At 37.5% G+C, this 17,220-nt stretch overlaps 1 pseudogene across 1 annotated transcript; it reads right to left on the minus strand.

Annotated features, from left to right (window-relative positions):
• Nucleotides 1-7,055: 7,055 nt before the first annotated feature.
• On the minus strand, nucleotides 7,056-7,409 carry LOC307052491 (small ribosomal subunit protein uS3-like; annotated as a pseudogene). The gene has a single exon. The product of its transcript is annotated as a small ribosomal subunit protein uS3-like (transcript).
• Nucleotides 7,410-17,220: the final 9,811 nt, after the last annotated feature.

Consider the following 17,220-nt stretch of genomic DNA (forward strand, 5'->3'; position numbering starts at 1 on the left):
TAAGTTAACCAAAATGAGAAGACAGAGAAAAACACAGCAGATGAAGGAGCAAGGTAAAAACCCACAAGACCTGGCTTCCCTAGTGGAGCAGTGGTTGAGAGTCCACCTGCCGAAGCAGGGGACACGGGTTCGTGCCCTGGTCTGGGAAGATCCCACATGCCGCGGAGCGGCTAGGCCCGTGAGCCATGGCCGCTGGGCCTGCACGTCTGGAGCCTGTGCTCCGCAATGGGAGAGGCAACAACAGTGAGAGGCCCATGTACCGCAAAAAAAAAAAAAAGAAAAAAAAAATCCCACAAGACCAAACAAATGAAGAGGAAATAAGCAGCCTACCAGAAAAAGAATTCAGAGTAATGATAGTAAAGATGATTCAAAATCTTGGAAATAGAATGGGGAAAATAGAAGAAACGTTTAACAAGGACCTAGAAGAACTAAAGAGCAAACAAACACTGATGAACAGTACAATAAATGAAATTAAACTTCTCTAGAAAGAACCAATAGCAGAATAACTGAGGCAGAATAATGGATAAGTGACCTGGAACATAAAATAGTGGAAATAAATGCTGCAGAGCAGGATAAAGAAAAAAGAATGAAAAGAATTGAGAACAGTCTCAGAGACCACTGGGACAACATTAAACAAACCAACATTTGAATTATAGGGGTCCCAGAAGAAGAAGAGAAAAAGAAAGGGACTGAAAAATATTTGAAGGGATTATAGTTGAAAACGTCCCTAATATGGGAAAGGAAATAGTCAATCAAGTCCAGGAAGTGCAGAGTCCCATACAGGATAAATCCAAGGAGAAAAACATCAAGACACATATTAATCAAACTATCAAAAATTAAATACAAAGAAAAAATATTAAAAGCAGTGAGGGAAACACAACAAATAACATACAAGAGAATCCCTATTAGGTTAACAGCTGAACTTTCAGCAGAAATTCTGCAAGCCAGAAGGGAGTCGCAGGACATATTAAAAGTGATGAAAGGGAAAAACCTACAACCAACATTACTCTACCCAGCACGGATCTCATTCAGATTTGACAGAGAAATTAAAACCTTTACAGACAAGCAAAAGATAAGAGAATTCAGCATCACCAAACCAGGTTTACAACAAATGCTAAAGAAACTTCTCTAGCCAGGAAACACAAGAGGAGGAAAAGACCTACAATAACAAACCCAAAACAATTAAGAAAATGGTAATAGGGACATACATATCAATAACTACCTTAAATGTAAATGGATTCAATACTCCACCAAAAGACACAGACTGGATGAATGGATACAAAAACAACACCTGTATATATGCTATCTACAAGAGGCTCACTTCAGACCTAGGGACACATACAGACTGAAAGTGAGGGGGTGGAAAAACATATTCCATGCACATGGAAATCAAAAGAAGGCTGAAGTAGAAATTCTCCCTCAGACAAAATAGAATTTAAAATAAACACTATTACCAGAGACAAAGAAGGACACTACATAATGATCAAGGGTTCAATCCAAGAAGAACATAAAACAATTGTAAATATTTACGCACACCACCTCAATACATAAGGCAGATGCTAACAGCCATAAAAGGGGAAATCGACAGTAACACAATCATTGTAGGGGACTTTAACACCCCAGTGTCACCAACGGACAGATCAACCAAAATGAAAATAAATAAGGAAACACAAGCTTTAAATAACACATTAAACAAGATGGCCTTAATTGATATTTATAGGACATTCCATCCAAAACAACAGAATACACATTCTTCTCAAGTGCTCATGGAACATTCTCCAGGATAGCTCTTATCTTGGGTCACAAATCAAGCCTTGGTAAATTTAAGAAAATTGAAATTGTATCAAGTATCTTTTCTGGCCACAATGCTATGAGACTAGATATTACAGGAAAAAATATGTAAAAAATACAAACACACGCAGGCTAAACAATACAGTATGAAATAACCAATAGATCATTGAGGAAATCAAAGAAAAAAATGTAAAAGAACCCAGAAACAATTGACAATTAAAACATGATGACCCAAAACCTTTGGGAGGCAGCAAAAGCAGTTCTAAGAGGGAAGTTTATAGCAATACAATCCTACCTCAAGAAACAAGAAATATCTCAAATAAACAACCTAGCCTTACACTTAAAGCAATTAGAGAAAGAAGAACAAAAAACCCCAAAGTTAGCAATAGGAAAGAAATCATAAGGATCAGATCAGAAATAAATGAAAAAGAAATGAAGGAAACAATGGAAAAGATCAATAAAACTAAAAGCTGGGTCTTTGAGAAGATAAACAAAATTCATAAACCATTAGCCAGACTCATCAAGAAAAAAGCGAGAAGAATCAAATCAATAAAATTAGAAATGAAAAAGGAGAAGTAACAACTGTCACTGCAGAAATACAAAGGATCATGAGAGATTACTACAAGCAACTACACGCCAATAAAATGGACAACCTGGAAGAAATGGACAAATTCTTACAATAGCACAACCTTCTGAGACTAAACCAGGAAGAAACAGAAAATAAAAACAGACCAATCACAAGCACTGAAATTGAAACTGTGATTAAAAATCTTCCAACAAACAGAAGCCCAGCACCAGATGGCTTCACAGGCGAATTCTATCAAACACTGAAAGAAGAGTTAAACCTGTCTTCCTCAAACACTTCTAAAATACAGCAGAGGGAGGAACACTCCAAAACTCATTCTAAGAGGCCACCATCACCCTGATACCAAAACCAGACAAAAAAAGAAAACTACAGGCCAATAACACTGATGAACATAGAAGCAAAACTCCTCAACAAAATACTAGCAAACGGAATCCAGCCACACATTAAAAGGATCATACACCATGATCAAGTGGGATTTATCCCAGGAATGCAAGGATTCTTCAATATATGGAAATCAATCAATGTGATACACTATATTAACAAATTAAAGGCAAAAACGCATACGATCATCTCAATAGATGAAGAAAAAGCTTTAGACAGAAATCAACACCCATTTTTGATTTAAAAAACCCTCTAGAAAGTAGGCATACAGGAAAATTACCTCAACATAATAAAGGCCATATATGACAAACCCACAGCCAACATCGTCCTCAATGGTGAAAAACTGAAACCATTTCCACTATGATCAGGAAAAAGACAAGGTTGCCCACTCTCATCACTCTTATTCAACATAGTTTTGGAAGTTTTAGCCACAGCAATCAGAGAAGAAAAAGAAATAAAAGGAATCCAAATCAGAAAAGAAGAAGTAAAGCTCTCACTGTTTGTAGATGACATGACACTACACATAGAGAACCCTAAAGATGCTATGAGAAAGCTACTAGAGCTAATCCATGAATTTGGTAAAGTAACAGGATACAAAATTAATGTACAGAAATCTCTTGCATTCCTATACACTAATGATGAAAAACCTGAAAGCAAAATTAAGGAAACACTCCCATTTAGCATTGCAACAAAAAGAATAAAATATCTAGGAATACGTAGGAATAAACCGACCTAAGGAGACAAAAGACCTGTGTGCGGAAAAATATAAGACACTGATGAAAGATATTAAAAATGATACAGGGCTTCCCTGGTGGCATAGTGGTTGAGAGTCCACCTGCCGATTCAGGGGACACGGCTTCGTGCCCTGGTCCAGGAAGATCCCACATGCCGCGGAGCGGCTAGGCCTATGAGCCATGGCCACTGAGCCTGCAAGTCTGGAGCCTGTGCTCCGCAATGGGAGAGGCCATAACAGTGAGAGGCCCGCGTCCCGCAAAAAAAAAAAAAAAAAAAAAAAAAGATACAAACAGATGGAGAGATATACCATGTTCCTGGATTGGAAGAATCATCATTGTGAAAATGACTATACTACCCAAAGCAATCTACAGATTCAATGCAATCCCTATCAAAATACCAATGGCATTTTTCACAGAACTAGAACAAAAAATTTCACAATTTCTATTGAAACACAAAGACCCCAAATAGCCAAAGCAATCTTGAGAAAGAAAAACGGAGGTGGAGGAATCAGGCTTCCTGACTTCAGACTATACTACAAAGCTACAGTAATCAAGACAGTATGGTACTGGCACAAAACACAAATATAGATCAATGGAACAGGATAGAATGCCCAGAGATAAACCGACACACATATGGTCAACTTATCTTTGATAAAGGAGGCAAGAATATACAGTGGAGAGAAGACAGCCCCTTCAATACGTGGTGCTGGGAAAACTGGACAGCTACATGTAAAAGAATGATATTAGAACACTCCCTAACACCGTACACAAAAATAAACTCAAAATGGATTAAAGACCTAAATGTAAGGCTAGTCACCATAAAACTCTTTGAGGAAAACTTAGGCAGAACACTCAGTAACATAAATCACATAAATCACAGCAAGATCCTTTTTGACCCAACTCCTAGAGTTGGAAATAAAAAGAAAACTAAACAAACGGGATCTAATGAAGCTTAAAAGCTTTTGCATAGCAAAGGAAACCATAAACAAGACAAAAAGACAACCCTTAGAATCAGAGAAGATATTTGCAAATGAAGCAACTGACAAAGGATTAATCTCCAAAATTTACAAGCAGCTCATGTAGCTCAATATCAGAAAAACAAACAACCCAATCCAAAAATGGTCAGAAGACCTAAATAGACATTTCTCCACAGAAGACATACAGATTTGCCAACAAACACATGAAAGGATGCTCAAAATCACTAATCATTAGAGAAATGCAAATCAAAACTACAATGAGGTATCACCTCACACCAGTCAGAATGGCCATCATCAAAAAATCTACAAACAATAAATGCTGGAGAGGGTGTGGAGAAAAGGGAACCCTCCTGTATTGTTGGTGGGAATGTAAATTGATACAGCCACTATGGAGAACAGTATGGAGGTTCCTCAAAAAACTAAGGTAGAACTACCAAAAGACCTAGCAATCCCACTACTGGGCATATACCCTGAGAAAACCATAATTCAAAAAGAGTCATTACCACAATGTTCATTGCAGCTCTATTTACAATAGCCAGGACATGGAAGCAGCCTAAGTGTCCATCAACAGATGAATGGATAAAGAAGACGTGGCACATATATACAATGGAATATTAGTCAGCCATAAAAGGAAACGAAACTGAGTTATTTGTAGTGAGGTGGATGGACCTAGAGTCTGTCATACAGAGTTATGTAAATCAGAAAGAGAAAAAGAAATACCGTATGCTAACGCATATATATGGAATCTAAAAAAAAAAAAAAAAAAAAAGGTTCTGAAGAACCTAGGGGAAGGATAGGAATAAAGACGCAGAGGTAGAGAATGGACCTGAGGACACAGGGAGGGGGAAGGGTAAGCTGGGACGAAGTGAGAGAGTGGCATGGACATATATACGCTACCAAATGTAAAATAGATAGCTAGTCGGAAGCAGCTGCATAGCACAGGGAGATCAGCTCGGTGCTTTGTGTCCACCTAGAGGGATGGGATATGCAGGGTGGGAGGGACACGCAAGAGGGAGGAGATATGGGGATATATGTATATGTATGGCTGATTCACTTTGTTATAAAGCAGAAACTAACACACCATTGTAGAGCAATTTTACTCTAATAAAGATATTTAAAAAAACCCATAGAATTATCTAGTCTTTTCCACCAAGAATAGATATTCACACTGATTTATGTCATTTCCCTTCCCACAGTCATGTCTCCCAATTATAATTGCTAAATATGCAAGGTTCACAAAGTTTCCCCATTTGGGTGCCCTATTTGAATTTGTGTATAAATACTCACTCCTCCAAATGTTCTATATGAATACACAAAATATCCGTTTCAGCACAGAGTGCATAAATTCAGGGCTGGAGGCGTGTGGCATACTGCAGAATGGCACTAATTCAGGAGTCAGCTTGTAGAGGTATGGATAGGGCTTAGCTGTATGCTTGCCATGGAACCTTGGGGACCTCAGTTTTAACTCTCTGAACCTGTTTCCTGATCGCCAAATTGGAGAATACTAGACTTCTCATATTCCTCTCATAGATAACTGGAAGAATCATATGAAATCATGGATAATACTTTTTAAAACTGTTCATTGACCTTCACTTTGAGAACAAAGGAAAGAACTATAATCAAAGCCAGATGCTTAAATAAATTACAAGGTAACTTGGAGATACGTGAAATGGACTACAGTTCCAATATTTCCATCAACTTGCTCAAATTTCTTCTCTAGGATGCAGGAACTCTATCAGTAAAATGAGAGACTGAATGGTGTTTTATGTGTCCTTCAATTCTGTTTCTGAGTGACTGAATCTCTGCAGCATTATTAAGAGTACTGTCATTGTAGCTTGAACTTAAGTACCGTCATATGAGTACCAGAATTAAGCCTTTGGCTGCCTTCAGAGCCAGGATTCAGCCTCTGTAGTGTGGAACATGGGATTACAATCTAGAGCAGTAAAATCTGGTATACATAATAACTAAAAGCAATGTGGGACTGTCAATTGGGTCCTAGAACAACAAAAATATAGTTAGTGAAAAAAAATTGGTGAAATATGAATAAAGTCCATAATTGGTTATTAATAATGTTCCAATGGTAATTTTTTGGTTTGACAGGTATATTATTAGGTAAAATATTAACATTAAAAGAAGATGGATGAAGTGTACATGGAAACTTTCTGTACTATCTTTGCAGCTCTTCTGTAAGTCTAAATTTAGTTCAAAGGAAAAAGAAAAAACGCTATATTTCATAGGAATCACCTCAGGTGCATGTTGAAAAATGAAAATTTCTCCAATTTCAGAGACATGAAAATTATACTCCTGGAGCAGGTCCTAGGAATCTGCATTCTAACAGGCACACAAGGAGATTCTGATGCAGATGTCTCAGGGATCATACTTGGAGAATCTCTGATCTGAAGAAAAACACTGGTCCAGAGTAAAATAAGTGATTATTAGAGATTAGTAAATGGAGAATACAACCTGCGGCTACAAAAAGGCTCTTATGTGAGATCTTGATCTTTTTTCCTCTTTTTTAACAGATTTTACTAAGGATCTTTAGAGAGCAACCTGTAGACTCCAGATCCAACTGCCAAGGAGACCCTCTTATGCCGTGTGTACACTCTGGGGCATAGCTGGCAGCTCTGGCTTCCCACCAGTCTGTTCTGAGACAGAGGTGGTGGGCCATATCTCATCTCTGGGTTCCATAATGCTCATATGGTCAGGCAGGGGCTTCTTAAGGCCAATCTTACCACTTGGGTCCCAGGGCAACATGATCTCCACTTTGATGCCCAGTGCACACTGTCTGAGTGTCACATGGCACATACTGGTATCGACATAGTAGTTAACAGGGTCTCCAATGTGGATCATCAGGCCATCCACAACCTTCATGGATTTAGCCGTCTATTCACAGAAATTCCCTGACAGTGTGACCTCACAGGCTTTGGCCCCACTCTCCATGATGAACCAAGCACACCATAGCAGGCCCTCCACACAGCAAGTCCTCTTAGGAGTTTATAATGCAGAGACTTTGCCTGGACAGTGACATGCAGACCTCCCGTGGCCGCCATTTTAGGATGCCTCCACCAACTGATGTATCGATATAAGTTTAGGCAAGTTATTAAACTTCTGCTCCTCAGATTCCTCATTTATAAAGGAAAAAGTTGTATCTATGGAATTCTAATGGTTATCCCTGCATAGTACCTAAAAGGAAAAGTCCAGAATGGTAAAGAGTTGTCTCTAAAACCTTCTGTTGGCAGCCACAGATCTCTCCTGGCACCTCTGAAGAATCCTTCTTCTTACAGCACTGAACAGGGCAAAGGCTTCTGCAGCACTGTTCCCATGCATGCAAGTGTCTGGCCCTGCAGTGAGTTAAACACAGTTACAAAGGAGATACAGCCGTGTTGAAAAAACATAGTCACTGTGACAAGGTCAGCAGCGGGGGACATTAGGTTTTGAATTTGCTTTATTGAATCGAGAAGCAGACGCTGTAGTTCCGACAGCATGCCCTTTTGCTTTGTGAAATAGAAATCCTCATTTCCATCTGTGAAGACTCTGGGGAAAGTAAATGAGGTCTCTGGCCCCAGGCCTTTCATTAGAGAACAGTTTTGTACCAGATGAGGCCACAGACTCAGAACTACCATGTCTCTACAGAGACCCTGCCCAGGAGATGAAGAAAGATGGATTTAAGTCAGCTCAGAGCAACTGAATTTAGAAATGGTGCTGACTAGAGTCTTGGGATCGCCCCTGGCTTCTTGCTGGACTGCCATCTCTGCTATGTATGTGTGCACACACACATTAGCATCAGTATAAATTTCCCAAATCAGAGGGGAATAAGGTATATATCCAAACAAAAATTCCTATTGGGCAGGGAATATGCCAACCTCACCTCATTCCAGGTATGTTGACCTGACTCAACAGTTTAGGTAGATGAATATTTGTAATGGTATCTATGAATCAACTCTAAGCTTTGTTTTCCCATAAAGAGAGGATAGCAGAAGAACATATGACACTAACATTTTCTGAGTGCAAAAAATGTTACTTGTTATTATAGAATATGATTGTACAGCATACTTAACTTCATTTACCCTTGGTTTCCTCATTTCCGAAAAGAGCTAATAACACCTACAAATTTTATTTGAATTTTAATAACTCTATGGCATTTTATTTATGTTAAATTATCTACATATATATATATGGAAAAGGAATGTGAGTTTAAACATCTAAGTTTCTCAGTTTAGACATTAAGCGTAGTTAAGTGCAAGAGCTGACATTTGAATCCAGATCCAACGACTTGAAAGCCCACACGTCTATTAGGATGACTCGAGGCAAAAAAAACCTGTTAACTCTAGTCTTTTCATGAAAGCTAAAATGAATTTATGTCTCTAAAGCATAAAAAGAAGGGAAAATTGGGTATGGAGGATGGTATCTCTCTTTCATATCTGGTTTGTCAGTGTGATAGTTTGTGAGTAAGTATGGTTTCCTAAGAAAGAAATGTATTTGCTAAGTAGAAACAGTTCCCAGGACATCTGGAAACAAGAGCTATCCCAAGGTGAAGTATAATGAACTGAAAGGATTTCTATTTATTCCACATATGCTGGTCTTCTGGATTAAGAATTAGAGATGACAAAGTGGGAAGAATTAAGCAGAGTGAATAAACTGCAGGACAGTGGTATAGCTGAATCAGGAGTCTTGGTTTTCCTTTAGGTTTGTTCTGTTTTATTTTGGGTTTATGTCAGGGAAAGAGCATGTTATTTGTTTTGTCAGGACCACTGCTTATTATTGTGCAAGTTTTGTGTCTCCTAACTCTAGAGGGCACATTCCTAATCCCTATATATATGTTGAGGTATTACGGTAATTTTCAGGCAGGTGACAATAAAATAACTTGAGAAAGTCTATATTGAAAATATTTCCTCAAGTTACTTTATTGTCATCTGCCCTCAAATTACTATATTACCATACTATTATTTGTGATGATACATTTTTAAATGTAGACACTTCTTGATTTCATGCTATATTACAAAGCTATAGTAATCAAAGCAATATGGTCCAAGCATAGAAACACACACATAGATCACTGGATCAGAATAGAGAGCCCAGACATCAATCCATGCATACACGGTCAACTAACTTTTGACAATGGTGCCAAGAACACACAGTAGGAAAAGGATAGTTTCTTCAATAAATGCTGTTGAGAAAACAGGCAAAGAAATAAAACTGGATACTTTACTTTACACCACTTACAAAATTTAACTCAAAATGGATCAAAGACTCAAATGTAAGACCTGAAACCGTAAAACTTCGAGAACAAAACAGAATAAAAGGTTCCTTGGCAGTGAGTTCTTGGATAAGACACCAGTAGCATAGGCAACAATTAAAATAAACAAAAGAGACTATATCTAACTAAAAAGCTTCAGCACAGCAAAGTAAACAATAAATCAAAAAGGCCACCTACAGAATGGGAGAATATACTCGCAAACCATGTACCTGAAAGGGTTTAATATCCAAAATATAGAAAGAACTCAATAGCAAAAACAAACAACTGAAAAAATGGGCAAAGGACCCAAATAGACATTTTTCCAAAGACATTCCAATGGCCAATAGGTATATGAAAAGGTGCTCAGCATCACTAATCAGCAGGGAAATGCACCTCAAAAGCATAAGTTATCACCTCACACCTGTTAAGATGACTACCAAATAGACAAGACATACCAAATATTGGTGAAGATGTGGAGAAAAGGAGACCTTACACACTGCTGGTACTAATGTAAATTGGTATAGCCATTACAGAAAACAGTATGGCTGTTCCTCAAAAAATTAAAAATAGAACTACCATATGATCCATAAATCTTACCCCTGGGTATACATATGAAGAAAGTGAAATCAGTATCTTAAAGAGATATCTGCACATCCATGTTCATTGCAGCATTATTCATAATAGCTTAGATACAAAAAATAACCTAAATGTCCTCCAAAAGATGAATAAAGAAGATATGAGATGTATATATACAGACAGTACCCAACTTATGATGGTTCAACTTAGATTTTGCAACTTTACAATGTGTGTGAAAGCAATATGCATGCACTGGAAAAAGTATTTCAGACTTTGCATTTGAACTTTTCCTGGGCTAGCGCTGTAGGATACTCTCTTGTGATACTGGGCAGTGGCAGCAGTCAGCGACAGGATCACAAGGGTAAACACCCAATATATTTACAACAATGTTGTATCCTCACAACGATTCTGTTTTCCACTTTCAGTACAGTATTCAATGAACTACATGTGATTTGCCACACTTTATTAGAGAATAGGTTTTGTGTTACATGACTTTGCCCCACTGTAGGCTAGTGTAAGTGTTCTGAGCAAAGTAAGGTTAGGTTAGGCTAGGCTAAGCTGCGATGTTTGATAGGTTAGTTGTATCAAAAGCATTTCAACTTATGACACTTTCAATTGATGATGGGTTTATCAGAATGTAAACCAATCATAAGTGGAGGAAGACCTGTATATATGTGTATATAATATATAATTCTATATATATGGTATATATAATATCCTATAGCTTATCTTATACCTTGTTATCTTATATTTTATATATCTTATATATCCTATATATGTAATGGAGTATTATTCAGCCACAAAAAAAGTAAATTATGTCATTTGAAACATGGATGGATCTAGCTCACATTATGCTAAGTGAAATAAACCAAACAGAGAAAGATAAATATCTTATGACATCACTTACATGTGGAATATTAAAACAAAAAAAGAAAAGAAAAAAAAGCCAATTTCATAGAAACAGAGAATACAATGGTTGCCAGGGACTGTGGAAGAGGAAGAAATGTGGTGATGTAGGTCAAAGGGTACAAACTTTCAGTTATAAGAATAAGTTCTGAGGATCTAATGTACAACATAGTGAGTACAGTTAATAATATGGTATTTTATACTTGAAAGTTGATGAGAGTATATTTGAAGCATTCTTAACACACACACACACACACACACACACAAAGAGTTAACTATATGAGGTGACGGATGTATTAATTATCTTAATCTTGGTAATCATTCCACAACGTATATGTATATCAAATCATCACATTGTATACTTTAAATATATACAAGTATATTTGTAAATTATTCTTCACTAAAGTTGGGAAAATATTCACCATCAGATGATATCGGGGTTATGCTTTGCCTTAGAATTCCAAAGGAAGGAGAAGAATCATCTGAAGTTTGTCTTAAGTCACAGCATAAAATCCAGTGTCTTTTTAGGCAAGATTCCAAAACAGGAAAAAATCTAGTGATCAACAGGGAAATGATGAAGTACTCAGCAATTGTGGCACTTGCCGTTCTTGCTTCCCCACCCCCATCATCTTCCATCTCACTTGAGTTCCACATACACTTAGAAAGTGTATTTATATAAAATGAAAACCTGAACACATAGATGCTTTGCCTAAGACCCTTCACTGGATACCTACTGACTTTTCCAAACTCATCTCTCATTTGAGCACCACACTGGCTTAGACACACTCACTCCTGGCCTTTTCTTTTAAGCCTCAGAAAATCCAAATCTATGGGTAATTCTTTACACATACTTCTGTACCTCTGCTCATGTTATTTCCTCCTGATAAAATATACTTTAACCCCAACTTTTTCTCTCTGATAATTCTTCACCTAACTTTACTTTTACTTTGGAACTTATCTCAGACATCACCTTTTCCAGGAAGACTTCTGCAAGCATCATTTTTGGCAGACTAGGTTAGAGGACTCATATCCTGTACTCCCATAGTACCCAGGCAAACTAGAGCCCAAGTTCAGTGTGGCACTTGCTTTAGTAAATAAAGTTTAACTGAAAGACAGCCACGCCCATTCATATACTTTTTGTCTATACATATTGTCCATGTGTTTCTGCACTACAACAGCAGAGTTGAGTGGTTGTGACACAGACCATATGGCCTGAAAAGCCTAAAATATTTACTATGTGATGCTTTGCAGAAAAAGTCTGTCAGCCTCTATCATGGAGGAAAGTAACTATTTCACTCACTTTTGCAACCCATCACATTATCAAGAGCTTTTCATAGTGTAGGAGTTTGATATTTGTTAAATAAATGTTGTCAAATTAATAAAGTTAATTCTGAAATTGCTCAGGCTATTCCATTAATTATTGATCCAATAAAAACTGAGTCAAATGACTTGAGTCAAATCATGAGGTTGAAACATTTCATGTAACTCTAATGACAGAAGGGCTAAAATGTAGGCATTTTAGCAGTTCCTCCTTAGGAAATCAATTTTGAACATTATTATTTTTTTTTTGCGGTATGCAGGCCTCTCACTGTCGTGGTCTTTCCCGTTGCGGAGCACAGGCTCCCGACGCACAGGCTCAGCGGCCATGGCTCACGGGTCCAGTCGCTCCGCGGCATGTGGGATCCTCCCAGACCGGGACATGAACCCGTGTCCCCTGCATCGGAAGGCGGACTCCCAACCACTGCACCACCAGGGAAGCCCGAACATTATTTTTAAGGACATTAAGCACCTTCTAACAATTAGTTATGTAGGTTTGTTCTCTCTTTCTCTCCCTCTCTTCCTCCCTCTCTATTAGAACAGGATTTTACCTAGGTGCAGGCTTTTTACTTGATTTTATGGTAAAGAGATGAATGTATAATAGCTATTTACTTTATTCATAACTGTATTCAAAACATCTGGATTTCCCCTAGATTGTCTTAATCGGAATGATCCAGAGGGAAAGTTAATTGATTTTATGTAATCACTGATTCAACAAATAGTTTCTGTGTAACAATCGGTGATATACACATCATTCTCCTAAGCACTGCAGGTCATACAACTCTGGGTAAGATACTGTATCCTACTATCATAAAGACTCTCAACCAGTGATGAAACTGATTCATACATAAAAGGCCATGATGTTTAAAAAATATACCTCAGCAAAAATAGGCCTCAGCAAACAAAAGATCATATGGCTGATGGGAGGCTCTGGTTCTGAGTAAGAAAGTAATCACACACTATCTTTCCCACTAAATGTGGCTAGAAAATCTGGGGAAAATGCATGCAGCAGCTATTTTTTTAACAGCTTTATTGAGGTATCACTGATATACAAAAACGCTGCACATATTTAAGTCCATAATTAAATGAGTTTGAATATAAAGCACACAGCCATGAAACCATCTCCATAAACAAAGTAATAGACACATCCATTACATCATAAAGTTTGTATCTCACCTCATTTTTTTGGAGCACTTCACATGAGATCTACCCTTTTAACAAATTTTAAGTGGACAACACAGTATTGTTAAATATAGGTGCTCTGTTGTACAGCAGGTCTCAAGAACTTATTCATCTCACATAACTGAAACTTTATACCCATTGAACATCTCTCCCTTTCCCCTGCTCCCCAACCCTTAGTGAGCACTGCTCTATTCTCTGTTTCATGCAGCAGTTACTGAAGACTCTAACAAGTAAATAGTAGAAGACGACCAGGATTTCAAGTACCACCCAACTGAAAACTTCCACATTCCTTTTCCTCCTGCATTATCCCCATACCTAAAATCAACACAGCTCAAAACTAGGAAGTGGGAACTAATTGGACAAAGAGAGATCCGAGAGAAGACTACTAGGAACGACTTAAGGAGTGGGAAAGGAGAGTAGAAAGCTACTGTTTTTTTCTCCTTTTTTTCCATTCTCTGTTCTCTTGTGCCCTGGCCCCCAAACAACCTCATTGCAGCAGGGCAATAACAGGAGGCACAGGATCCAAAACTCTGAGGGAAGGTAATCTTCTCTGGTTAAAGGAGCTGCAGTAGTAACATTGGGTTACTTTTTTCCCCCTCTATTCTCCCACTGCTTGGCCCTGGACTTTGATGCTTTTGTGTGAAATACATGGCAGAGAAGGATAACTAGAGTTTCAGCTTTCTGGCCAGGTGACTGAGAAGGAAACCCTTGGAAAACAGGAAATATGGGGGAGATTATAGATAGGAAAAAGCTCAGAAAGAGACCCCTTATGGTTGTTTATGAACTCCTGGGCTCAGCACAGGATGAACATGGATGGATCTGACCCTAAACAGCATACAAAGACTTTGAGAACTAAATTATAGAGGGATAGACCACTGTTCAAATCCCCCAGTAGGTGGTACACATGAAGGACAGATCCAAGTAACATTGCAGAGGCTTTGACCACACAACTGATGCTGAGACTACTGTCCATATAAAGCTGCTCAGGACTTGTGGCCTAAACCCAAGTAGACTGAACATATGCTAAAACAAAAATGCTGAAATTCTCTTTAGGACTTAAATAAGAAGTAGACTCAGAAAATAAAATTCAAAAAGTCTAGGATACAAGCCAAAATTACATGACATTTAAAGAATCAGGAAAACCTCATTTCCCATGGAAAAAGACAATTAAGAGACACCTATCCCAGATGACATGGAAATTGAAATTGTCGGGCAAATTTTAAAATAACTCCAAGTAATTGGGAACTCTCTTGAAATGACTGGAAAGTTTATAAGTCTCAGAAAAAGAAGATGTAAAGAAAAACTAATTGGAAACGTTAACTAGAACTGAAAAATAGAATAACTAAGGTATCATTAAACTCACTAAATGGGCAGATAGCAGAATGGAGATGACAGAAGAAACAGTTTGAAAATGTAAAGATAGCTCAATAGAAATGATCCAATGTGAAAAATAGAGAAAAATGACTGGAAAAAAGTTAAGAGAGCCTCAGTTACTTGTGGAACAATTCCAAAAAGCCTAATATTCATGTCAACAAAGGACCAGTATAAGATGAGAAAAGGTACAGCATAGTAAAAATATTTGAAGAAATAATGGCTAAAAATTCCTAAATTTGAGGAAAAACATACACCTACAAATTCAATAATCTCAGAAAACCCAGAAAAGGATAAACATGAAGAAATCCATGCCAGGACAAATCACAATCAAACTACTGGAAACTAAACACAAAGAAAAATATGGAAAGCAAACTGAGCAAAATTATGCATTACTTATAGTTGAACAAAATTTCAAATGGCTGCATGGTTCTCATTAGAAACCATGGAGCCAAGAAGAAAGCAGAACAGTATATTTCAAGTGCTAAAAGAAAACAACTGCAAAACCTGGATTCTATCTTCAGAAAAAAATATTCTCCATGAACAAAAATAAAGACATTCTCAGATGAAATAAAATTAAGAAAACTGTTGCTCTAAAATAATTGCTAAAGGAAGATCTTCAGACAGAAGGGGAATTATACAAGAAGGAAACTTGGAATATCAGGAATGAACAGAGAGCAAGAGAAGTGGAAAATTATGATAAATATATCATATTACTCTTCCATGGGCTCTTTATGTGTCTTCAATCCACTTTATTTTTTATGAAAGTATAGTTGATGTACAATGTTATTAGTTTCAGGTATACAAAATAGTTATTTGACAATCAAATACATTGTGAAATGAGCACATTAAGTCTAGTAGCCATCTGTCAGCATACACAAAAGTATCATTGACTATATTCCTTATGCTATGACTATATTACACCCCTCTGACTTATTTATTTTATAACTCAAAGTTTGTACCTTTTACTTCTCTTCACCTATTTTGCCAACCCTACTTCACCCTCTGGCAATCACTAGTTTACTCTGTGAATCTACGAGTCTGTTCCTGCTCTGTTTGGTTTGCTTTGTTTTGTTTTTCAGATTCCATTATAATTGAGATCATATTTGTCTTTCTCTGTCTGATTTATTTCACTTAGCATAATACCCTCTAGTGTCAGCAATTCTATTTCCAGGTATTTCCTCAAAGAAAACAAAACCATTAGTTCAGAAAGATATATTCACCCTTATGTTCACTGCAGCATTATTTACAGCAGCCAAGGTATGTAAGCAGCACAAGCCTTTTAGATAGCCTCATACACCAGAGAGCAGAAAGCATAAGCAAGAAGAACTACAATCCTGCAGCCTGTAGAACAGAAACCACATTCACAGAAAGATAGACAAGATGAAAAGGCAGAGGGCTATGTACCAGATGAAGGAACAAGATAAAACACCAGAAAAACAATTACATGAAGTGGAGATAGGCAACCTTCCAGAAAAAGAATTCAAAATAATGATAGTGAAGATTATCAAGGACCTCGGAAAAAGAATGGAGGAAAAGATTGAGAAGATGCAAGAAATGTTTAACAAAGATCTAGAAGAATTAAAGAATGAACAGACAGAGATGAACAACACAATAACTGAAATGAAAAATACACTACAAAGAACAAATAGCAGAATAACTGAGGCAGAAGAATGGATAAGTGACCTGGAAGACAGAATGGTGGAATTCACTGCTGTGGAAGAGAAAAATGAAAAAAGAATGAAAAGAAATGAAGACAGCCTAAGAGACCTCTGGGAAAACATTAAACACAACAACATTTGCATTACATGGGTCCCAGAATGAGAAGAGAGGGAGGAAGGACCTGAGAAAATATTTGAAGAGATTATAGTCCACAACATGGGAGAGAAAATAGCCACACAATCCAGGAAGTGCAGAGAGTCCCATACAGGAAAAACCCAAGGAGAAACACACTGAGAAACATAGTAATCAAGTTGGCAAAAATTAAAGACAAAGAAATATTATTGAAAGCAGCAAGGGAAAAATGACAAATACCATACAAGGGAACTCCCATAAGGTTAACAGCTGATTTCTCAGCAGAAACTCTACAGGCCAGAAGGGAGTGGCAGGACATATTGAAAGTGATGAAAGGGAAGAACCTACAACCAAGATTACTCTACAGGG

The sequence above is a fragment of the Hyperoodon ampullatus genome (assembly GCF_949752795.1).
Source record: "Hyperoodon ampullatus genome assembly, chromosome: 4".
Lineage (NCBI taxonomy): Eukaryota > Metazoa > Chordata > Mammalia > Artiodactyla > Ziphiidae > Hyperoodon > Hyperoodon ampullatus.